Genomic DNA, 25692 nt, shown 5'->3' on the forward strand with positions numbered 1-25692 from the left:
AGATTGATTTACTTTAATCCATTATGGCTCGTTGTCACGTATATGAGACATCCATAAAAACTTAAATGAACAATTTCATAGGTGTCCCACAAAATTTTTATAGGTGCTCTGTATATAGGATAATGGGGCACAATGGGGCTAATGAATTAGAACATAATTATAGATACCTGGTGAGTCCTAAATTTGATATGGAAGATTCCTGGAGCTGGAGCCTAGGTAAAGGCTGCAGCCTGTGGTCAGAATTTCTTTTATTTCTCCTCTCTCTCTCTCTCTCTCTGTGGGTCTTGGGATGGAACTCAGGGGCATGCTATTTCTGAGCTACACTTCCTGCCCTATATTTTATTCTTTATTTTTGAAACAGGGTCTCACTAAACTGCAGAGGGCCTCACTCAGTAGTTGAGGCTGTCCATGAACTGCGATCCTCCAGTCTCAGCCTCCCGAATGCTGGGATTACAAGTGTGCGCCACTACACCCGGCAGGATTTCTTCTTTGTTGGGGAAGGATAGTCTTTGTTCTTTTAAAGTCTCCAGTGTTGAATGAGTTGCAGAGTTATCAGCTCTACTCAAAGTTTGTACATTTAAATATTAAGCTCATCCTAAACACACTAGAAAACTATCGCAGAAACACCTATAATAATATTTGGTCAAATATCTGGGCACCATGACCCACGCAAGTTGATACAAACGATTAATTAACCAATATACAGAACTTGGGCTGTATAAATATAAATATGAATAAAACATAGGGAAGGACGTGTAGCTCAGTTTTTCCTTACCTCCTTAGGCACATGTTCATCGGAGCAGAGCCAAACAGCACCATCTTTCTCTCTGGGCCTCCCTTTCTTGGGGTCCCTCTCTTTTGACTCCATATCAGGCCGTATGCCAGTATCTGGGGGGACCACCGCCAAATCAGTTGTGACTATTGGCTGGTCTGTGGGCAGGAGGCCCTGTAACTGGCCCTGACCAACTTCTCTCCCTGAGTATAGATTTTAGACCACAATAAGTAGAACTAGTTGCTGCAAACAGGAAAGACTGCATTTTACGACAGAGTGCTTGTAATTCTGGGTTTCCACTCTGATTCTGCTACCAGCTTACTGTGCAGGAGGATGAGTAAGTCCCTCCCCTGGCCTGGGTTTTCCTACTTAAGAGATCACAAGTTTATAACTTGAAAAGTACCTTCCATCTCTTACATGATCCTTCAAGCATGTATCACTAACATATCAGGTTTTGTCCTTCACTGATACGGGCAATGAATAGGAAATGATTCTTTTATGGAGATTAGCTATCGACAAAATCTTTACTTTCTACTTTGACTTATAAATCATTTAATTCTTTTCTTCACTTAAAAGCTAACTTATGGCATATGACTATCCGCAATTACTATAAAAATCTTGGAAGATTTAATTTCAGGAGAAGAGGCAATTTGATAAAGCAGTTATTATCAAATATCAAAAACCATTGAGTGAGGCCCATCTTCTGCCTGTTACAAAAAGTGCAATACATGTCTTCTTTGCGACTTAGATTAGTGTCAATTAAGGTTTAAGGTTTGGCTCTTGAAATTCAAAGGAGCGATGGGATAATATTTCGAATTTTTAATATACAATCTATTTATGTCTCTTCAGAACATAAATAGCAATCAGGAATAGAGGGTGTTATTTTCCTTTTCCTTACCCAGAGTTCTCTTTCTGGAGACTTTCTTGTATCCAGGGATCCTTCTTGATCCATGAATATTTTTCGGATCCCATTATATTTTACCTTCTCAAGTTGCTTAAAATGCTTCACAGAAAATGACTATTCAAACTTCTGACTTTCTCAGTTTAATCAAAATCAGTATACACCTTCATGCAATCTCACCAGACTATGTTAGACACTGTGATTAATAGTTAAAAAAAAAACATTTTTTTGAGTTTCAAAACTTTCTCCAGTATTTTAGGGCACTTTATAAAGGAATTAATTCTAAGATAATATGGTCTGAAAAAATTTCTTATGAAAGAATTTCTTTTTAGCAAAATCTCTCTGTTTATATGAAATATGGAAATGAAGTCAGGCGTAGTAACATGCTCCTGTAATCTCAGGACTGGGTAGGCTGAGGCAGGAGGATCACAGGTTCATGGGTAGCCTCAGCAACTTAGTGAGGCCTTCTGCAGCTAAGTGAGACCCTGTTTCAAAATAAAGAATAAAATAGGGCAGGAAGTATAGCTGAGAGGTAAAATGTCCCTGCATTTAATTTCTAGTAACACACACACACACACACACACACACACACACACACACAAAATAAATATAAAAATGCTAGCAGTGCATTCCGTACTGATCCATAGAGCACTGGACCGAAGAAATGACATCAAGGTTTCTGGAGTACTGCACTTCTGAGAACATTTTTGGAACTCCATTCATGAAACTAACTTTAGAGTGAGTTTATGAAGTACATTAGGAAATCAGTTTTGCTAGTTTATTGTTACACCTCGTGCATTATCCTTCTCACGTTTCTTCCTGTTGGACATCTTCCCCATTACATAAAGATTATGCATTTTCTCCATTTCATATTCTCCTTGCAAATACATATACTAAACAATGAATGCTTGCTGTACATATATTCACAGCCATGTGCATATAGATTAAATATGGTGCAATCTCAAATATAAAATACAGTGCATTAAAGGGTAGAGTGCTCTATTACATAAAATAACTCCTCTAGTCAAAATGATCAGAAAATATGATTTTTCTAAGCATAAAACCCACTGAAAATTTGTTGTTTGGCATGGTTTAACCTGTTGACTCAAGTGTCTGATTTTTGAGAGAATCTAACTTTTTCCTAAAACACAAGCACTATCAACAAAAACAAAAGATTCAAAGCTTCAGGTTATGCAACACAATCTAGAAGAGAACAGATTTGTATATAAATATCATTGTCAAAATGTAGACATATATCAATTATGATAATTACGGGATATATATTGATATAGGGGTATGCTTTCAAAGATGTGGGACAATCTACAGAAATGAAGTCTTTCTTATTGCTTCTCTGATTTCTTTCCAATCTCTTTTCCCCCAAAAAAATTCCCAGGGTCTTTACAAAGAATAGAAATCACAGGAGAGGGAAATGCCAACCTTTTCAGTTTACACATATCCAGGCTGTATATTTCCTTGTCTTGGGTTCATGGAGGCAATATCACAGCATGTCCTCTGGATAAAACAAGCAAAAGATAACACAGAATACACCAAACTAGAGTAGGTCAATTAAAAACACTTATTAACAAGCAATTAAAGCTCAGTAGTTTTCTTTCTTTGTACGTGTTCCTGTGCGGTACTCAACTGAGAACATAACGTGTTGGACCTGTCCTTTCCGGGGGTGTCATTTACTGGAAACGTCCGCGAATCCTTGGAGAAGAGTCAGAAGCAAGCCTAGAATTCATATCAATTTGTTTTGAGTTATGAATTAAATAAGTTTGCTCATTGAAATGAACCCTAATTCTACCTACGTTCAAAGAGAAAAATATCTTGCTATCAGTGAACCAAACCATAATGCAATGGCTAACAAAGGCAGGGCCCGCTGTGGCGGTGAACAAAGGGAGAGGCTTTATTAATAATGGGCCAATCCTATGGCGAGCCAGGGTGGGTAAACTGCTGCCTGGAAGTAGACTGTTCATTCATGTGAAGTAAATTAACACTTCCTGGGCACCAGGGTACCATTAGGTGCATTGAAACAACTTATTTACTATGAGCATCCTGGTGCCCTTGAACATCTCACCGTACCGTAGAGTCAGGCATAATAAAATCATATGGTGCCAAGAAGCCAGACCTTACAAATTTTCGGCAGTAGCCCAGTGAAGTGGCAGGGATTCATGGTAGTTAAATCAGCTGGGGCACTGCTGTAGCCATAGCAGAAATGTCATCCATAGTCACTGAGAGGCAGAGAAATTAGAGCGAGCTAATAATCCCAGATGACAAATCGCCCAAGCCTTTCTTATTTCTTGCTCACTGGGAGAAAAGAAAAAACAAACCCAAGATTTCCTTTCTTCCTTGAAGAAAAAAATCAGAGAGGAACTGGATACTTTATTAAGGTGTTCTCTAGGCGTATCGTTTCTTACTACTGACTACTGAAAAAAGCTGATTGATAGCAAGACCCAAAAGGAAGCAGTAAAGCTTTGTAAAAATAGATAATCATGGTTTTAGTAAGTCTCATTTCCACTGCACACTTAAAAATCAGCTAGAGCATGTTCTATATAACAAAGGTGATTGTACTGGCAAATAAACCAGTCAAAAGAGAGAGATGTGCAGGTTTTCCTGTAGTAAGAGTAGTGTATAAATAGATTAACTTAGTTTTGAAAGATATGTGTTTTCCAATTGCTAATTTGGACAGTTAAATAGTGCTGATGCTCTTTGTAATCTTTTATTCTTTCTTAAACTAGTGTCTACAATTTACTCTGCTATTAATTCCAAAACTGAGAGTGAGCCAAGGTTCATTTATTGTCTTGCTTATAAAAGCTGGATGCATTTGAGTTTAAGGATATCCAATAAAGAAACATACAAATACCCAAGATTTTATCCAGCAAATAGGTGGCTCCAGAAAAAAGAAGAATGCTGTTATAGTTGGGAAAATATATATATATATATATATATTTTTGCTTTCTAACCCATGGGACCTTTGTTCATTTAATGCCATGGTTTTATATGTAAATTTATATGAATAAAGAGCTTATATCTCATATTATATAGTACCCTAATTTTTGTCCTTATTAAGGGAATCCTTTTTGAACAAGGAAAACTTAATCATTTATTCTTTTCATCCTTGATAACGCCAGTGAAGTCAAACTGTTATACAGTGATGTTGGCTGAAACACAAAATGAACACGTTGGGTTCTTTAAAGCTGGGCCATGTTAGAAGTAATCATCTTGATTTTCTGCTAAGCACTAGTCATGCTAATTTCAGTCATCAACAAATTTGATTAAATTCGAAGAGGATAAACATTTTTTTCTAACTTGCAACATCCTTAATGTTTAAAAACAGAAAATTTGTGAACCAGAAATAGCCTTTTTCTCACATGAAATTGAGACTATCTCATGAAAAACCTACAATGAAACTAAATGTATGTTCTCATGTTTTCGTTTATTTCAAGGTAAAGGGAGTATGATGCTGATCATGTGCTTTTTACTTTTTATTTTTCTGTCGTTCAGATACATGGGTCCTCTCCTTATTCCCAAGGATGATTTCATCCCTTCTATTCAGATCATTTCAGAATCTAAGACCAACGCCAAAACATCTGGTCTGGAAAGTCAGAAAGAAAGCCCAACAAAACAGCTTAGTTGTTTGTTAAATCTGAACAAACTGGCCAAATATTTAGTTTTATTTTGAACAATTAAATTGATAAATTGCTTCGGCAATATTTCAAGCTGGTGTTTTCCCAGTTACAAACCCTGAAAACTAAAAAAATAAACATGATTCAGAGTCCATTTAGGAAACAACATGCTGCAGACATACATGCGTTTGGAATATTCCAACATGTGCTGACAAGTAAAAAGGGCACAGAGCTGGTCATAGAGACGGGATATGGATGATAGTTCTAGAACCAAGTTATATGTGATTTCTTGAGCCTTGCTATGACCCTATAGTAGATACAAAAGAGATATGACCAATCGACTGTTCTCAAGAGATGCCAGTACATCATTTAATTTAGCTTTTTTATTTTTTATTATTATACCTATCAGTTATAGAGTGAGTGCAGAAATTCCTCGTTGGCATTTATCAAAATGCAGAAGGCCAGGAAATCAGAGTGGCAACTGGGGGAAAAAGATAACCAAACTTGTATTTTAAATCCATCCTGCTAAATTAATATGGAGGTTATTTCCTTTTTAGGGTATGCAAGTTTATCAATTTAGAATCAACACCACAAACTGACACCGCCATTTCATAAAATAAACATGCGGCGAACTGGTAACAGGCGCATTAGCTGCAAACCGAGCCTGCAGCCGATGCAGCGTGGTGGGAAGGCAGACTCAGGACGGTGCGATGTGCGATCGGAGCCATTAGCCATATGGCGCAGTGCAAAGAGGGCCTTTGCGACCGAATAGCAGTTGTATCTTATATGGTTTATTAAATAATTATGCAATGGCAAGTAACACTTTGTAATTATTGGCTGTTTTAAATATTCCCGTTAATCTGGCTGCATCTACCAGGTTGAAGGATCCGCATGCCATTAAGTCACCAGGTTTCTCCTCTGCTTTCTGTATAGAAGGAGAATCGGCTGCCATATTGAAGATTTAGGGCACTTTTTTTTTTATCATTCTGTGTATCATCATAGGGGCACATTCCTCTTAGAGCTGCTTTTCTACCTACCACCTGTCAGGGCAGGCACAGACTGGGGGATGGAAATGATGATGTCTTCATGTAATTTCCACAAAATGAGAATGGGACATGTTAAGACATTCAAACAAAAAGCAAAAAAAAAAAAAAAATTAAATTAACATATCCAGAAACTTTGTTATATAATGCTGTACAAACTGCTATTTGGATGCTTTGTTTGTTTTGTTCTCAACTGCAGACTTTACCCTGGCACGTTTTTCTTTAGAGCATCTTTTCTCTAAGGGAATGTTTGCTGCATCCATTCATTTGCCTCCAATCGATACGGCTTTGTCAAGAGATTTACCTTTTTTTTTTTTTTAACTAGTCAGACTATTCCGGTGTATGCTTCATAGCCATGTTCTCTATGATGCTGCTTCAGCCAGGGTGGGGGGGTCACGGAGGACAGGCAAGGATATCATGCAGCGAAATGGCCAGGACTGGGACTTGTCTGCTATGAGACCACAAGACAACTGAACTTGCCCCCAGTACGTACATTGTGTTTCAAAGAAATATATACATTTGTATTAACTCACTTTCTTAGCTAATTGATTTATGGTATCATTAAAAAAAATGGATGCTACGTTTTCACGCACAATTGGCTTGAAGACATCTTAGAATTTTGAAAATTTAAGAGTTTATAAATACTGGTTGAGTAAAAATGCCGAGAAGTAAAGAGAATCCAGCTACCATATTGACACTGCAGCATGGTAGCTATGGGTCTTACTATGAAGTGACACCAACAATTCTCTGCTTCTTAACTTAAAGAATGAAATAGCACTTTATATTGTGACTATATCATTTATGAAAGAACTTCTTTTATTCATCTTTTATGTGTAATATTTTATTTTTATTTATTTATTTATTTATGGTGGTACTGGGGTTCCTGGAAACCCTTCTACCTCTGGGCTACACTCCCAGACCCATTTTATATTATTTTTATTTGGAAACAGGGTCTCTTAAGCCAGCGCAGCTGACTTCGAACACGCACGATCCTCCTGTCTCCGCCTCCCAAGTGTGGGGATTACAAGCATGCACCACCACGCCTGGCTATATGTAATATTTTAAATAGGCTTTTTTATGCTATGGTTCCTTAATGATACTCTAAGAGAAAAAAGCAAAAAGAAATAAAGAGCAGCCATTAGGACTGATAACAAGTAACACAGCATCAAGGCAGATGCAAGAAAGGACTATATTTCCTCACATCCTGTCTGTCATGGCCAAGGGACTGTTTTTCTCACTGACATTTGGGACAGAAGTCTTTAATAATCAACATGTGATTCACGAGGGCGTCTTCCCACTGACATAGTGTCCAGGAACAATCCGGATGGAAAGACTTCTTTGGCCTCAGTCTCTGGATGAAATAGAACAGAGTATCTAGAGAACATTCCAGACCTGAATAGACCCATGGCACAGGAGACAAGCAAATCCACATGTTGAAGCCACCGAAATCCTTGAATTTGCTCATTACTGTTAGCTACTGGTTAACAAAAAATAGATCAGAGTATCTGCCATTTCACATAGGACAAGCTTAACCCAAAACAATATTTAAAGTAATTCAGTAAGTAATATTAGGCAAATCAAGAGTATACACAGCATCCTTTCTCATTTGTGAGTTCATGGTGAATTACCAGTGTCCTCTGTGGCTCTCTGGGGACCTGGGTGAAGTCAGGACGCCTGTAATCCCCTCTTCCCTCGTTTCTTTTCTTGAGTAACCTGGTTGGTATGTCCCTGTGAGTCTTAAAAATGTTGTCATTTTCACATGGTGGAATAAAGTTTGGAAGCACTGTGGGTGTGCGTTATGGCAAAAAACATACTAATGATAACGTGAAGAATCAAAATCTTGGCAGGTATGGTGTTAGACTCTTGTAATTCCAGTACTTGGGAGGCTAAGGCAAGAGGATTTGAGATTCTTTCTGAGATTTGAAGTCAGCCTCAGACATTTAGTGAGACCCTCAGAGACTTAGCAAGAGCCTATTCCCAAATAAGAAATAAAGCATGGGTGGTTAAGTGGTGGAAATCTCACCTGCCAAATAAGAAATAAGAATTGCTGGCATTGTAGCTTGGTGGTAAATGCCCTAGCTTCAATTCCCAATACCAAAAAAAAAAAAAAAAAAAAAAAAAAAGGAAGAAAGGAAGAAAGAAATTGAAAAGAAAGAAGGAAGAAAAAACAATGAATCTTTTGCAAATATTGATTACAGAAAAACATTTAAGGAGAAAGAAGAAAGTAAAGGAATATTTAGTGTTTGTTACCTACACATTGATCAAATTTACCAAATAATTTCTAGCTTTTCCCTGTACTGACTTGTGTACATATTTTCCAATCCACTTTCACTTAAGGAAACTCAAATCTAGCTATTTAAGTTTTTGATGTCTACTGAATGTAACATGGACTGCACAAAATAACGAGGAATGAAAAGATGAACGATACACTACTTGATCTCTCAAGTCACCACGATTTCCATAGGAAAGAATGATTATTAATTTCAACAAAATGTAATAAGCGATATTACAAGGAAGTAGTGCAGCCCGGGTATATAATTTTGTATAGTCCTCAAAGGAACTCAGTGGGGTAGATCATTAGACAGATGAGGATACTGATTTTCAGAGAGCTTTAATGATTACTCAAAGTCCTACTACTAGAAAGTATGAAAAAATATTTGAATACAATATTGTAAGGGAAGAGAAATATGTCCACATATATAATGGCTGCTTTTGTTTATGCCATTGTCAGAGGTTTCCAGCCAAGATGGTATCGCCCTTGCTTACCAGCAAAACTTAAGCATAATGTTGGTTTTTAACCCATTGCCTGAGTTTGAGAGACTGAACTCAGAATCCCTTCTGGATAGTAACTCCTCTCCACCTCAGACACACACACACACACACACACACACACACACACACACACACTGGGTGCATATAGATTTTCATCAACACATAAAAATTTTGTAAAAAAAAACCAAACTATTTGGATAGACTTCTTTTCTTTCTTTTTTTTTTTTGTGGGATAGAGTTGAGTTGAGCTAAAGGGATTGAAATTTGACTTGGCAGCTAATGGGAATTTAGCCTTATGCGAAATGTTTTATTTTTCAAGAATAAGATATTCTGATAAAAATTATGGACTTAAAGTTTACTTAAAGAGAAATTTATTGTTATTTTGCTAAATATTTTTATATATGCTAGGCCTTTTAAAACAGCCTTTCCTTCAGAGAATCCTTGATTCTAGGTCTGATTAGTAGTGGCTTTCTGCCTTGCATTATCAATAAACATCATCAACCTTTATTTGTCATTTATAAAACAAGAGCAAGGGCTGTACCAGGTTTCAAACAAGGTTTTATGGTTCTGATGTTGCATTATTTTTTAGCTTTGAAAACTGGTGGGGTTGGTAATAGGAATATGATCTTACCTTATTTTAGAGGTATGTGTTGGCATTAACTGAAAATCTGTGAGGTTATATTTAAGATCACATATCCATGGACAAAAATCACAAGAACAAGTACAACTGTTTCTTCTTCACCTCTTTGAGAAGTTTCTCTTGTGATATGTTAGGTGATCATTGGTTTGTCAATTGGAATACTTTGAAGAAAATTGAGTCTGCTTCTCAATGTATGATATGTTATTCCAAGTGATTTAAAAAAAAAACTTACTGGCATATGGAGTAAATGATGGCATTCGATATTTATATTTATTACTAGATTATATGCAGTGCTTGATTCCATGATTTATTCTTATTTTGGTATTCCAAAGTGTGTATGTGTGTGTGTGTGTGTGTGTGTGTGTGTGTGTGTGTGTGTGTATGTGTGTGTGAAAATAGGCAGAAAAAAATACTGGGTAACAGGTGTCTGTAGTTTCTTCTCTCATTCTCTAAAAAATAACGATATCTCTATTATTAGAATTATCGCTTCTTTAGAATGTGTATTTCTCAGTGTCTTTTTTAGTGAACAAATAGTAATAAAAAGTAAAGGAGAAGAACAGAACTGGAGGGGGTTTAAGAGACATCATGAAACTAATAAATTAAAGTTGCATATAGGGCGTCTATATTCTGACGTTTCCTAAGTAGTTATGGAAATTCGAATTAGCACCCAAGAATGATATTTGGCAAAGTGTCCAAATGTATGGCCAAATAAGGTTAAATAGGAAAAATGTAACCGAGGAAAGTGTTGGAAGTTCATGATGAGTTATATAATGCTTCGCTGGATGGCAAACATTTCCGTGCTAAGCCTCTCTCTCCCATTATAAACAACCTGATTTTCATCTTTGAAAGCAGCTGGCAGAGACTGCTGAGCCAGTTATTTTATTTTATCAGGCATTGCTAGCAGAGATACCACTTTCATTTTGGCCACCATTTGTAGTGTAAATGAGGAGCAACCTATCGTAAAATAACGCTAAGAAGATCAAAGAGCAATCCCAACTACCAAGCGAAGATCATTCTGGGGAAAATGTTTTTTTTTTTTTATTATGGTTAATAATGTAATCAAGCCAGAAAACCTGCCTAGAAGTTGGAGTTCTAGCAGAATTGCTGCTGATATGACAGGGTATCTAATTGATAGTAATGTGGCGAGAAAGTTACGGACCCATGAAGACAAGGGACTAATTTAAAATATTTATAAAGAGCCATAGACTTTTGGAGTACTATGTATATTTTCTCAGGAAAAAAAAACAACAGGGCTACAATTGAAGATTTAGAATTAAGGCAGGAAGAGAGAAACATAAAAGAAAAGAAAAAAAAAAGGGCCCATTTCTTTTTTTAAAACAACATCTTTGATTTCATTCTTTAAAGACCAATTACTTTTTGTCCCCTGTGGGAGGAGGAAAAAAAAGGCATTCTTCTTCTTAATAGCAAAATCATTCTAAGACTTTTCTGATTCATTTTATATTTAGCAGATTACAGCTTTAGTCATCAGTAGGAAAGAGCCGCAGAAAGTGACAGACCTGAAATCATGTCCTTTGATTGTAATTGACAGAAAAAGCATTTAAGGGAAAAGGAAAAAATATTTTATTCATCTTTGATTACACTGTGATGTGATTTGGTGACATAATACAGCTGGGACTGAGGGAAAAAAGGTACTAATTCCTACTTGAGGATTTGACATGATGTAGCCCTTTAGTCATCTTACCCACGCCGCAGACTACAATAGTCTCCTTGATGCGGCTAGACAAATAGATACACAGAACGTTAGAATTTAAAAGGCTCGCGGCTCTAAAATAACATTTCTCAAGGCAATATATTTCAGCACGTAATGCTTGACAAGTACGCATTTGACTGGACCTAAAATTAAATCTATTCAATTTAAACATTTTATGGCACAAAAATACCCCAATTTAAGCCACGTTTTCTTAAAATAATGGAAAATACATGGTTTATGCCCCATAGCTCTTTAAGGAAATGCATGCTTTTTTTTAAAAAAAAAATATCAGTTACCGTGAATATATATACCTCAACCCATCTATATAAGTTGGTACTTTATTTTTATACTTGATTTAATTTGATAATTTTCTTGGCTTCCTACTCTGATCCATTTGCTTTTCACGCAGGATGTTTTAATCGATATTTGGGGCATTTAATAAAAGAGGTATGTGAAAATATGACTGTAGGCAAAGTCAGATGGTGGTGAGTTGACATACAGTACCTTGTGCCTGTATCCCTGCCAAGTATTTATCACACCAAACAAATGTCTATTCAAAGATGTGAATACTAATCCTGAAATTCGAGTCTGTATCTTCAGTGTCATAATGAAAATAATTTGTCTGTGTTCCTTTCAAGTGATTTCTTAAAACTCAGATTTTAAAAGACTGGACCCCCCGAAAATAATGAAAAGTAGATATTTTGTGAAGACATGGGAAAAGAGAAAATGTTTAAGAGGTTGCTAGTATAAAGCTAATTTGTTAAAATTTTTAATCACAGATTTGAAGAATTTTTATTTGTACCTTAAAATCACATAAGACATACACAAATACAAGGAGGCCTATTGCTTAGCAATATTTTTCAGTGATTAAGAAATGATCTCCTGAATGTCACAAGTGTGTGTGTGTGTGTGTGTGTGTGTGTGTGTGTGTGTAGCCATAAAGAGAATTAAATATCTACCCAAGAATGACTTCTGATGGAGTTACATTTTCCAAAGGAAGATTATGAATTGTCAGTGCATGATGATATTTATATATGTAAATCAACTATTCAAATCTGCAAGTTAATTGTGTCTAGAAATGTCACACTAATTATAAACTCTTATGCTGTATCTACCTGAATGCACCTAAAGCTGTTTAAAACTAAAAAGTTCAACTTACAGAAGGTTGTTTCAGTTGTCACAAATGGACTCTTGACTCATATCTTAGAGTGATGTAGGCACCATGGACACCAAGCCAGCTGCCAGTCAAAAGGCTGTTCCACCTCCCACAGAAAAGCAAGTTCAATGTTCTTCCAGCCAGCACAGAGTTCCAGATTGCCTTATTGCAAGGAATCCAAGAACATATGCCTAATCGGAAGAATATCTGAGTTACTACTTAAAGGAATTTACATGAAAGATTCCAAGCGTGCCGGGCGTGGTGGCGCACGCTTGTAATCCCCGCTCTTGGGAGGCGGAGACCGGAAGATCCCGCAGGTTCGAAGCCAACCGCGCTGGGTTAAGAGACCCTGTTTCCAAATAAAAATATAAAAATAGGTCTGGGGGTGTAGCCCGGAGGTAGAAGGGTTCCCAGGAACCCCAGTAGCACAAAAAAGAAAGAAAGAAAGAAAGAAAGAAAGAAAGAAAGAAAGAAAGAAAGAAAGAAAGAAAGAAAGAGAAAAAGAAAAGAAAAACTCCAAGCCAAGTAAGAAATATAGACATACCAGTTCTTCCCAGGCCAATCAACTTACATTTCATTCTGTGCATACATTTGTTTTTACTGCCAGATAAATAAGTGTGTGTGTGTGTGTGTGTGTGTGTGTGTGAGAGAGAGAGAGAGAGAGAGAGAGAGAGAGAGAGAGAGAAGAGAGAGAGAAGAGAGAGAGAGAAGAGAGAGAGAGAGAGAGAGAGAGAGAGAGAGAGAGAGAGAGAGAGAGAGAGAGTGGGGATTGAACCCAGGGGGATTCTGCCTCTGAGATACATCTCAGCCCTATTTTATTTTGAAATAGGATCTCACTAAGTTGCAGAGGGCCTCACTAAGTTGCTGAAGCTGGTGGTGAACCTGTGAGCATCCTGTCTCAGCCTTCCAAGTGTGAAATTATAGCTATGTGCCGCCACACGCAGCTTAAAATAACATTTGACCTTTTTTTTTTCTTTTGGACTGTGTGGGTGTTTTTGTTTTGATTTTGTTTGAATTTTGTTTTATTTATTTATTTTTTACTACTGTGAACATATGGGACTTTTGAGGTCTAATTGACCAATTAGAAGTTTCAAGACATAATGGACCCACAAGTAGTAGCAATTGTATCTCAAATTGGACTGGATGATTTGCATCAGTTTACATGAAGGGAGAGTGTTAGTATTTTCATTAATGTTCATTTACATATATATACACAAATGTGTATATATGTACATATATGCATATATGTGTGTGTTTTATATGTATATGTATAATGCAAACATTTTGAAAGCAAAAGAAGGAGAAAGAGTAGTTTATTTTGTGGGACTCCAGTATGCCATTTTAGTTTATACTAGCTCTGTTCTTCATTAATAATGGAAGAATATGTTGAACTATTATTTGAAATATTTTTATTGTTAATTAATCTGAATTTTTTAATTTATTTTTTCTAAATGTTTAATAGCTTACTTTATTTGAACAATAGGGCGATTCAATGGCAGGCACATTACAGAGGATTTTGCAGATAGTATTTGGGGACTTAAGATACCAAGCATCTACCCCTGGTTTGTACTTTGATCATAGTGGGAACAGCAGTTATCTCTCATAGCAAAATTAATATTTAGAGAAAATCAAGGTAGCTTGGACTACTGGATCATTTTCATTAATTAGAATTTTTTTTTTGGCAGGTCTGGGGTTGGAACCCATTTGACCTCTGAGACATTTGACCTCTAAGGCATTTGACCTCTGAACTACACCCCCTGCCCTATTTTTTATTCTTTATTTTGAAACAGTGTCTCACTAAGTTGCAGAGGGCCTCACTAAGTAGCTGAGGCTGTCTGCAAACAGCGATTCCCCCATCTCAGCCTCCCAAATGCTGGGATTACAAGTGTGCGCCACCACACCTAGCTCATGTTTTTTTTTTTTTTTTTTTTTTTTTTTTTTTTTTTTTTGTGTGTGTGTGTGTGTGTGTGTGTGTTTGCATTTCTCAAATACACGTAAATAAAAATACTTTCTACCAAAATGCCATATTCATAGTAAAATATTAAAACTTACACATGGCACATAGGAAAATATTAAAAGTTTGTTGAATTATTTGCATCTATTTTCTGTCTCCCTCATACAACTTTAACTATTATGAATAAAGGAATGTGAAAATGAAGAATTCATCTTTCATATATATAATTTCCAGTCATTAAAACTTCAGTTAATATCTAAAAGGGCAGAGTATAGTCTTGTTACTTCTATGATTTTTTATTTTGCTAACTACTCATATGAGTATGTATTGGTCAAGAATTTCTCCCTAAATTAGAACTCACACTTTTCTCTTTTCTGCAGCACTGGGGATGGGACCTAGGGAAGTCTTTCCACTAAGCTATATCGGGGCCCTGTTTATTTTTACAGGGTCTTTGAGACAGGGTCTCCCTAAGTTGCCCAGGCTGGCCTTGAGTTCACAACCTCCAGACAGTCTTCCAAGTGGCTGGGATTACAGGTGTGTCCCACCATGCCCATTTTACATAAGAGTATACATGTTAAACATACCAAATATAGGAAGATTAACCCGCATAGAAATCAGTGAACACTTTAAATACCCTTAGTGGTGCACTGTATTTGCACATCATATCGCTTGATGTATTTCCCTGCACATATGACCCTGCGCCCTCCTTCCACACACATCTTAGTGAGATTGGTAATGATACCTTCCCATAAAGATATAGCATTATTTGAACTGTTCCCTTTCTCAAACCTCACTTTCCCCGACCTCCCTCTCCAAGTCCAGGTCGGCTCTTCTGTCTCTCTCCTCAATCAGTTAACACTTTATTTTTTTATTTATATATATATATATATATATATATATATATATATATATATATATATATATATATATATTTTGGTGTGTGTGTGTGTGTGTGTGTGTGTGTGTGTGTGTGGTACTGGGGATGGAACCCAGAGGCTTTCTACCTCCGGGCTATACTCCCAGACCTTTTTTATATTTTATTTGGAAACAGGATCTCACTAAGTTGCTGAAAGCCTCACTAAGTAACTGAGGCCGGCTTTGAACCTGTGCGATCCTCCTGTCTCAGCCTCCCAAGCGCGGGGATTACAAGCGTGCGCCACCACGCCTGGCTAGTTAACACTTTCTTAAAAGGCTTTTATGCTTTTATTGGAACATTGTATATATGATATAGTATTTGAGCTATTCCTTCTTCATGCATTATTCTCCCCCCTTTCCTTCTCTCCCTCACTCAAGCATTTCCAATCCCTACCAAACTACCAATATCATTTTTCACAGAGCTAGAAAAAAGGTCCTTAAAATTCATACTGAAGAGCTTTTAAGCTTCTGAGAATTTAAAAGATAGTTTGTTTAATAACCATTGAATATTGAAGCTCTGTATTTATTTAAATTTTATTATTAAAAAGCCCTTAAAGAGCCAAGCGTGGGTGTGCTTGTAATACTATCATTTGGGAGGCTGAGACAGGAGGATGGCAGTTCACAGACAGCCTCAGCTACTTAGTGAGGCCCTTTGCAACTCAGTGAGACCTTGTTTCGAAATAAAGAATAAAAAATAGGGCAGGGGGTGTAGCCTGAAGGTAGAATGCCCCTGTACTGCAAAACAATAATTGCTACATTTATAATTATATTATATTATTATAATGATATACTCTTCTAATTACAAATTAGAATAGTTGATATTTGTATTTATACACTTAAATTAATTGAATAAAAATATATAAGTACATTTTTACTTTAAATAACTGATTTGGAAGTAGAAATGAAAATAACCTTAACACTAATTGCTTAAATTTAGTATATTTGATTTTTAAAGATCAGTCCACATAGAATTAAATGGCAAGATTCCCAGAAGTTCCAGGCCCGGCTCAGCATAAAGACATTATCTGCTTCACTAAGTTTTTTGTTCTATTTACTTACATGCAATTACATGAAGAATTTGCCAGGGACTCAATAAAAATAATTTTAATATTTGAAAAATTAGATGCTCACATTGAAAGTTGGATATTTAAGGATACTGAAATCTACTGTAATAATTTTCTCAGTGGTTTGCCATTCTAAATAATGGTACAAAATATATGATATTCTAAATGTACCGAATGTTATCTACACTGTCTAAATTATCATGTGTGAGGAAAAGCTTAAATGGAAAATAAAATTGTGTCAGTTAATGCAAAAAGTCACAATTTGAAACACTTAGCAACAGGTGTGCTATAGGACAGGGCATTAAATATAGTTCTACATCTGAAGAGTAGAGGAGGAACCTGTATAAAAAGTAGCAAAATTATTTATCATGTTGGATCTGTTAACATGAAGCTATGTTTCAATCCATCTGGAGAATGGTATTGTTATTTTCCTCAAATGGATTCATTTCATGGTACTAAATTTCTTCCTAAAAATATTTGATCCTGCACAAAGTTACTAATAAACCCAGTGCTCAGTGACATTTTGGCACAAAAGGAAAGTTGTCCCGTAACTAGATCATGGCATTATCTTACTTAACTACTAAGTGAGATTGAAATCCCAAAGCAATGGACCAGTACATATTTATACTTTTAAATGATTAAATTCTTATGCCAATATTCCTTTTTTAGAATATATTCAAATAAATTCTTGAAAATTAAAAAAGTGAGATATGGCTATTAAAAATCAAATCCTTAAAATTAACATTTGAATGATAAGCAATTCTGGGGGATAATTATAGTTCATGCTCTACATTCAATGCATTTTGATATATGGATAATTACTCCTAGTAATATCCTTTAGTTGAATTTTTGCAACAACAATAACAATTTATTGCAAAATTAATTCCTTGGCACAATTTAACATTTAGTGATGTGAAGTCTAAGTGAATTGATTTTTACTATAGACTACTTGTTCTCTGGTTTTCTATGTTCAAGTACTAATTGGTTATTATAGGTCACTTTAGAACTTAGTTTAAAAATAAATTAAATTGGGTGCAAGGTGCATTTAGTAGAAATAGCTTGATATTTTTCAGCTCATGGGGTTTTATTTAAAAAATGGTGAAGTAATGCAATCATCTTGGGTTATAAAAGTGATGGATAAATTGAAACCAGTTTTGAATCAGGTCAATGGTACTGATGATTAGTACATTGTTAATCAAGTTCCTCAGATTGCTATCAAATGCTTTAGCTCTTTTGCTCAGGCTGGTGAGAGGATCATGAATATTAAAGAGATTCAAATGGATGTGCGCTCATGTAATATGGAGTATCACAAATGAAAAGACTAAATGAGGGCAGACTGGGACTGTACGTACTGCTATATCTCTTAAATAAAAAGGAATGCCTACTCAATGTCTTTGCTCACAGATAGCAACCAAATAGAATTTCCTTTCTTCGCCTCCTCTTCCTCCTTCTTCTTATTCTTCTATTCCTCATCTTCCTTCTCTTTGCTTCTTCTTTTCTCTCTTTCTTTATTTCATTTTGTAATCACACTGGGAAACCAATGGCTATGATCCATAAAATATTTTGAAAGAATCGATCTGACATAATAATTAATAAATGCGGCTGATAATAAATAGAATTTAAAAGAAGACACCAACGAGAACTTATCGTACAGTGAATTTACAAAACTTCATTTGTAGCGCGTTCGTTTGGATACTGCGTTGAGAAATTTTTTCTCAAAAGAGAATGTGATGATACAATATCTTATCATTTTATTTTAATCCCCTTATACTTCAAGACTTTTTTTTCCATTAGAAATATTATGCTATATGTTAGAAAGATATTAGATGATTTTACTTATTCCTAAGCAAATTTTTGCTTTTTAAATGGAAATGGAATTAAGGTGACCTATCTGAGGGAGGGAAGGGGGGAAGAGGGAAACTCTTTAAAGCACATGATGTACTTAAACATATAAAAGACAATCGGGACGCCAAGCATGGGAAGGAGGGAGGAGGAGGGAAGGGTTGAGGGATTGGGTAAGGGCTGATTGGGAGATGTGTGCATGTATATCTCCACAAGTTTTTTTTTTTTATCCTATTAAGATGTATGACTACAATGCATCAAAAAATTTATTAAGAAAATAATTAGGAATGGAAGAAAAAATATCCAAAGAAGTCGTTACAGAGTTAGAGTTTGTATCATTCTTAAGAGGTAAACTTTTTCAGTGTAGAACTCTAAGTTGGTAAGAAATTATAAGACATTTATAATTAAAATATTGCATATTTGGATATAAAATAAAACTATAATTATAATTAATTCACAAATGACCACGTTTTCATATAACAAACCCTAAAATTGTAAGAGTATGACATTTGTAGCATTTAAGTTGACAAGAGTTTATTTCTGAAATTGAATATAGACAAATAAATATATTGATCCAATATAAGTTATCTTTAGAACCTACTAGGCAAGTAGAAATTAGTTTCTTGTGTTAGTTGACTAGTTAAAAACAGAAAAATTGAATTAGTGATGGATTGAGATCTTAACATAGGGGGAAATACTTTTTGGAGTGAGAGACGGCCAACAGAGAAGATCTTCTCAGAAGGATCCAGGCATCACAGACATATCTGGGTGGCCAGGAGCACAGGGTAACTGGATTTGTAGGTAAAAATGGAGGCAATAAAACAGGTACATATGAGGTGATGTTTTTAAGGCATAGATTTCAAATTTTCCTAAGACCGGCCTTGTGAATAAAAGCCTGCATGTGAATTTGTTTCTCATTCTTCTATTCTGTTGCGTTGGTCTGTGTGTGGAGGCAACCTAAGTTGGTAATTACTTGTGATGGCTTGGGACAAGAACTCAAAGAAAAGGAGATGGAAAGAAGGAAATTAACTACTCCAAAATTCTTGGTGTTAAAACACAATTCTGAGTGAGTGGAAACTTAATTTGTTGAGAAGTCAGAGATATGAGATAGAGCAAATTTGAACATGAAGTCAGTTTTAGATACAGTGTCTTAGAAACATCATCAAATACTATATAGAAAGGCCAAATATATAGCTAGAAAAATATCTGAAGCTCAGTAGAAGTATCTAAATATGGGAATACGAATTTGAGATTCTTTAAAATTGGGGGATTGATGTGATTGCCTAGGGAGTGAATAGAGAAGGGGGCGGGAGAAGGTGACCTAGGAACTATGAAAATCTTTAAAATCTAGAGAGTAGGTAGAGAAGGAATTCCTAAATCAGACTGAAGAGTAGTCAGAAGGTGACCAGGGAAGTTTAGTGTTTCAGAAGCCAAGGAAGAATGGTATGCTACAAGAAGAGCTTCAAATGTTTGTTAAGAAGCTGTGGTGAGTAGAATTGTGTCATAGATGCCTTTAAATCACAACATCCTTGTACTTGTGACTGCGATCTCATTTGGAGGTAGAGTCTTTGTAGATGTATTCGAGTTGCAGTTATAAGTCCTCTCTGCTTCCCCTCCCCACCCCCTTTTTTTTTTTTTTTACTAAAAAAGGATAGAAATAATGCAAATGCAGCTAGATTTGTAGGATAGAAAGATGAAAATCATACTACTTAATAGCTTTTGTCTTCTTGATGAAGAATGTTATAAGATCTTTTTTTTAAGTATAAGGGTATGAAGAAAAGTTAGATATCAGAAAAGCTAAAATTATCAGTTTGAAGAGAGAACAGAAACTGGTCAGATTACTAAGAAGTGAATTGTATTGATTTGAAGGTAGCGGTCAGTCACTGATTTAACTGATAGTGAAACCAACCTGCCCTATAACCTTTCCAGAATGTAGTCTCTATTTTTGATAAAATGTCTAAGTCCATGCATATGCATATATATGAATTTAAATGTACATACAACATTGTATGTGTCGACATGGGAAGGGCTCCTTTACAGCCTAGTGTCTTAGGCCTGTATTTCCTTATATATAATGAGATGTATACTTTGCTTGCTTTTTATTGCTGATTATCTCAAAGCAACATGGTTCTTTAAAACAAAAAAAAAGTGAAGGATTCTGCAGGAATCTAGATAAAAAATGGAGAAGAGTCAGTATTTTTGTTATTGCTTTTCTATTGCTTTTCATTGAGCTCTCAATGACCCAGTTCACACTGATTAAAATAGAGTTAATATAGTAATACCCAGTAATCAAAACCAAGAGGAAACAATCCATGACTAATGAATACTGAAGAAAAAGTTACAACTATAATCCCAAGTACCAGTAGTACAGCTCTCAGCCTGTTCTTGCTTTTCTTAGTTTCATACATGGTTTAATTGACATTTGAGAAGGGGTGGCAAAAATTCAGAAGGTCTGGAACACTTAAAAATGTTTAGAAAGTTAATATCTTGAAAGTCTTTCGAAAATTGCAATTGGAAGTGACGGTAAGACCCTTGATTGAAAAAACTACACTACTTCCACAATGCAGTGTAGCTCAACAATAATTTATTTTGAAAGCTGTAATTCACTTTTGACATTATCAGTTGAAACCCTGGATGCTTTCAGCTGTAATGATTGGCTCTGAGCTACGGCAGGAGATTTCCGAGAACATTACTTCTTAATAACAGCAGTCAGAAGAGTACAAAGTAAAATGTGTGAAATCGCATAGTTTAAGTCCAAAGCACCCAATGACATAAGTCTGAAGAGCAATCTATCATTAAAAACGATTCAATTCTTGGACTACCAATGACTTAAAGGAAGAAAAAGAATTGAAAAGAAAATAATGGTGGGATTTCACTATGGTTTAAAGTGCTAGGTATCTTAGTTAATAACAACAAGCACACACACACACACACACACACACACACACACACACACACACACACACAATGGTGAGATTTAAATGCTCTGTCCTGGGCCTTTAGGTGGGTTCAATAAGGTTTTCATGCTATTTTAATGAGTCTACTGTTTAAATTTGGAATGTAGAATGGGGCTTTATTTAACCTGAGGGTTCCCCAAATTAGAGCTCTAGACAATGTTAATGTGGCCCGTGCCTAACTCACAAGATGATCCTCAAACCGTATTGAAGCTTATAAGGGCGTAAAGAGATTTAGATTTCATTTTTCCTATTCTCAGCATGATTATGCCAGGACAGACTTTTTGCTAGGAAGGGCCTCCAGGATTGCCTCGGCATTACCACAGGTGTTGGGGAGAAGGGGCTGAATGCTTAATAGGAGATAAAGTCCCACTTGTGCCCCATTTTTAGTGATAGCTGGTTGAATTTGGAATATATAGAGTTAACATATGTTACTTTGCCGGAAGGACTTCTGTTGAAGAAGTTTTTAGAGCAATTCTGCAGAACAAAAGGCTCATTACTTTTGCCTAATTAAAACGGGGAAGCAAAGAGTAAAGCTAAAATAGCAGGGTGGTGTCACACGACGAGGCTTCCTTATTAGGACTTTTCTTTTCCTTTCAGGCCTCTGGACAAGTAATTGTCGAAGACTGAGCCCAGCTCCTGTGTTTCCACTCAGCCAAGCTTTGCCCGGAATGGAGCGTGGGACTCTAATATTCACCAGGCTGTGTGTTAAGCCTTAATCTCCCTCGGATTTTAGAGAAAATAGGAAATAAACAACAGCAGAGGTAAAACAGTTGAATATTCTACATGGGGACTGAGGAATCAGGAACAGTTTAAAGGGAAAGTTGTGGACTGATTGAAAAGTTTGGATTGAATATTGCTAAGGAAATCTTAACTTTTCTGGAGGCTCAGGAGGTTAAGAACTAGGGAAGAGGCAGGCGTAATGATTTGAGGCCAGGGGAAAGGAAGGGATGAGCAGGAGAAAGGGCAGGGCAAGCAAGTCAGGTTAGAGAAACACAAGAAAAGACAGAGAGGAAAAGGGTGCAGTGAAGACCGATCAATGTTTGGCCTGCCAACCTCTTATTTAAAGCCTTTCCTTACTTTCTTGTACCCCATTAATACGTATGAGTACAAGGCACTGACAAAAAAGAAATAAAACCTTTCCTTTTCATGACTTTTAATTACAAGATTTATTACTATCTCAAAGCAAAAAAAAAATTGTTAATTTTTTTTTTTCAGTACTGGGGATGTAACTCAGGGGCATTTTACTGCCAAGCTACACCCCAGCCCTATTTTTTTTTTCTTTATTTTGAAACAGGGTCTCACTGAGTTGCAAAGGGCCTAAGTGCCAAGTTTGTTACATTTTAATTTTGAAGCCAGGCATGGTAGCACACGCCTGTAAAATCAGTAATTGGAAGGCTGAGACAGGAGGATTGCAGGTTGGAGGACAGCCTCAGCAAGTAGTGAGACTCAACAAATTAGTGAGACCCTGTTTCAAAATAAAGATTAAAAAAATAGGGCTGGGAGCTGTAGCTAGGAGATAGAATGTCCTTAGCTTTAATCCTCAGTACCACACATCACACACAAAATTAACTTTGTATAGTTAAATTTTTTGTTTTCGATGACATGCATGTCTAAAATGCACAGGAAACACCTCATCTTGATCATCCAGGAATATGTGAATTTTTTTTCTTTTTATAAACAGTGTACATTCACGTCTGGATATAACTGTTTATTAAACCTACAAAGAAATACTTAGTTGATTGACATTGACATCAATATAGGAGGAAAATCTCCTAAATTTCAGATCTTTCTTAATGAATATATCTTTACATGTTTTTCAAACGTTGACGGTAGCATGACCTTCATTAAGAAACGTACCTAAACCTTGAGACCATCAAGGGGTCAACCAAAAAACGCTTTGCTGAAGAGAGGAGATCCCACATTTGGTGACAGCACTCTATTCTTGTTTGTAGACGCTTCCTGTTTTATTATGTAAAAAACAAAAGTCACTATCCCCCACTTAACTGTAGGGATTGTCTTCTTCCTTTTCTCTGATCCAAAAGTTCTCCCATGACAAGGTTTCTTTACTGGCATAATCATCTTCAAAAATGTTTCTTGGCAGCAAGGTTTATAAAGCATCCATGAAATATCATAGTTGCATATACTGTGTTATAGTTCTTTAAATTTTTTAAATTAAACATTACAGGTCCCTGTTTTCAAACTGAAGTTAATGCTGTTTTTTTTTTTTGTTTTGTTTTGTTTTGTTTTGTTTTGTTTTGTTTTTGTACTGGGACTGGAACACAGGGGCATTCCACCTCCCAGCTACACTCCCAGCCCTATTTGTAGTCTTTTTCATTTTTTCAAACAGGGTCTCACTGAGTTGCAAAGGGCCTCTCTCAGTAGCTGAGGCTGTCTATGAACCCTGATCCTCTGGTTCAGCCTCCCAAATGCTGGGATGACAAGTGCAGGCCACCAAGCCCGGCTGCATGCTCTTCTTGTTTTAACCCTCGAGGGATCCCTGGGTGATGGAAATTATGAGTGTTTTCGGAGAGCATTTATATTATTCGTTGGGACGTAATTTAAAATAGAATTAGAGTAGAACAAATGGAAATATGTTATGGAAACTGATTATAGAACAACTTGCATTTAAAAAATAATACATGAGACTCAGAGACATTTGGGGGTATCACTGATACCCCCAATGAGTTATCCTTGTTACAGAGACAAATATTTTTCACTCAAAAGGGAGTTTGCAACTGATAGCTCAGATCAGTAGAGACAAAAAACAACAACAAAAATGTGTTTATAAATATCAATACTATGGGTGGGCAGGTAGTAGGTGATCCTGGTGAAGGTGTCCTGGTCTCTGTTGTTCATGTGATATTTGTGTATGACAAAATAGAAAGTTAGCCGGAAATTGTGTGGTCTCTAAAATATATAAAAAATGACATTTTTTTATACATAATCAAGCAGGAAGCACTGTTCACATTGGTTCCTCTGAATTGAATTCCTCAGGATTTAACCTGCCTCCTCTCTCTTGCCAGCTGACTCAGGCAGACAGCCCAGGAACACGTGGTTAAGAGGCTTTGACATTTGAATCTTTAGAGACCACACAATTTTCCTGGTAACTTTCTATTTCGTCATACACAAATATCATATAAACAACACAGATTTTCATCGGAAAACCTAACTGGAAATGATAATGCTCTACGTGAAACAGACAGGAAATTGAGATTTTGTAAAGGTGGCAGGCCCTCTCTTGACATTTCTCTTCTCTCTCTCCCTCTTCCTCTCTTCTCTCTCTTTCTGTTGTCTCTGTAATTACTCTCTAAGCACATCAATAAAGAATAGGGAACAACAGCCCTTTTAAAATTTATCAGATGCTTGCAAATATTAAAAACATTTTTTTCCACACACCATTCACCTGCCTAAATTCTTAGGTAAAGATAAAATTGATTCTTTTGTTATTTAAATGTATTTAAAGCAGGTCGGTCTTCTCAGAAAATTAATATTAATTTCCTTTTTTCTAAATATTAGGACTTCCTTAATCCCATCAAAAAGCAGTGCATTTTAAACCTTCTTAATTTTAACAGGGTTATTATTTTGCATTGTAAGCAACTCATGTAAGTAATCTTCAGCCTGACAGTCTGGCACCATTAGAGACTGGTTAAATCAAATATTTCTGTGACCTATAATTTAAAGAGCAGAAGAATTCTAGTTCTGATTTACAAAGCTTTTCTGTATCTTGTCTCCAGGTAATTTTCGACTCACAAAACCGATGTCGGTTGCTGTCAAGTCTTCTCTTCCCTACACAAGCTCTCAGAATTAATACGTATCCTCTGAACGAGAATCTGTTATTAAAGTGCTTTCTTCTCATTCCAAAGCGTTATGTGGCTTTCTCTGCTCTTAACCACCGGCTTGGAGGGAAGGCTCGGTCACGTGACGCGCGGAGGCCCCTTCCATATCTCCTCCTCTTTCCTTCTGAAGCTAGCAGGAATGTACAATGATCCACAGCGGACATCTGCTTCCCAGGCTCACCACCTCTCAGCCTCCCAAACCACACGCCTTTGTTCTTGCCTCTAATTCATGAGGACTGGGGTTTATAGCTCTCTCTCTCTCTCTCTCTCTCTCTCTCTCTCTCTCTCTCTCTCTCTCTCTCTCACACACACACACACACACACACACACACACACACACACACGTCATTCTCTCTTTCATATTGATATTTCCATTTTCCCTTCCAACTTCAAAGTTATTCACTTATATGATGGAGAATGCTAGTCAGAGTAATGTTAACTAAAACGAAATGACTTTTTCTCCCTGTAAAATATGCAGGAGGTGTTAACTCTGCCAAGAGATG

Source organism: Muscardinus avellanarius (genome assembly GCF_963383645.1).
Source record: "Muscardinus avellanarius genome assembly, chromosome: 5".
In the NCBI taxonomy this organism is placed as follows: Eukaryota; Metazoa; Chordata; class Mammalia; order Rodentia; family Gliridae; genus Muscardinus; species Muscardinus avellanarius.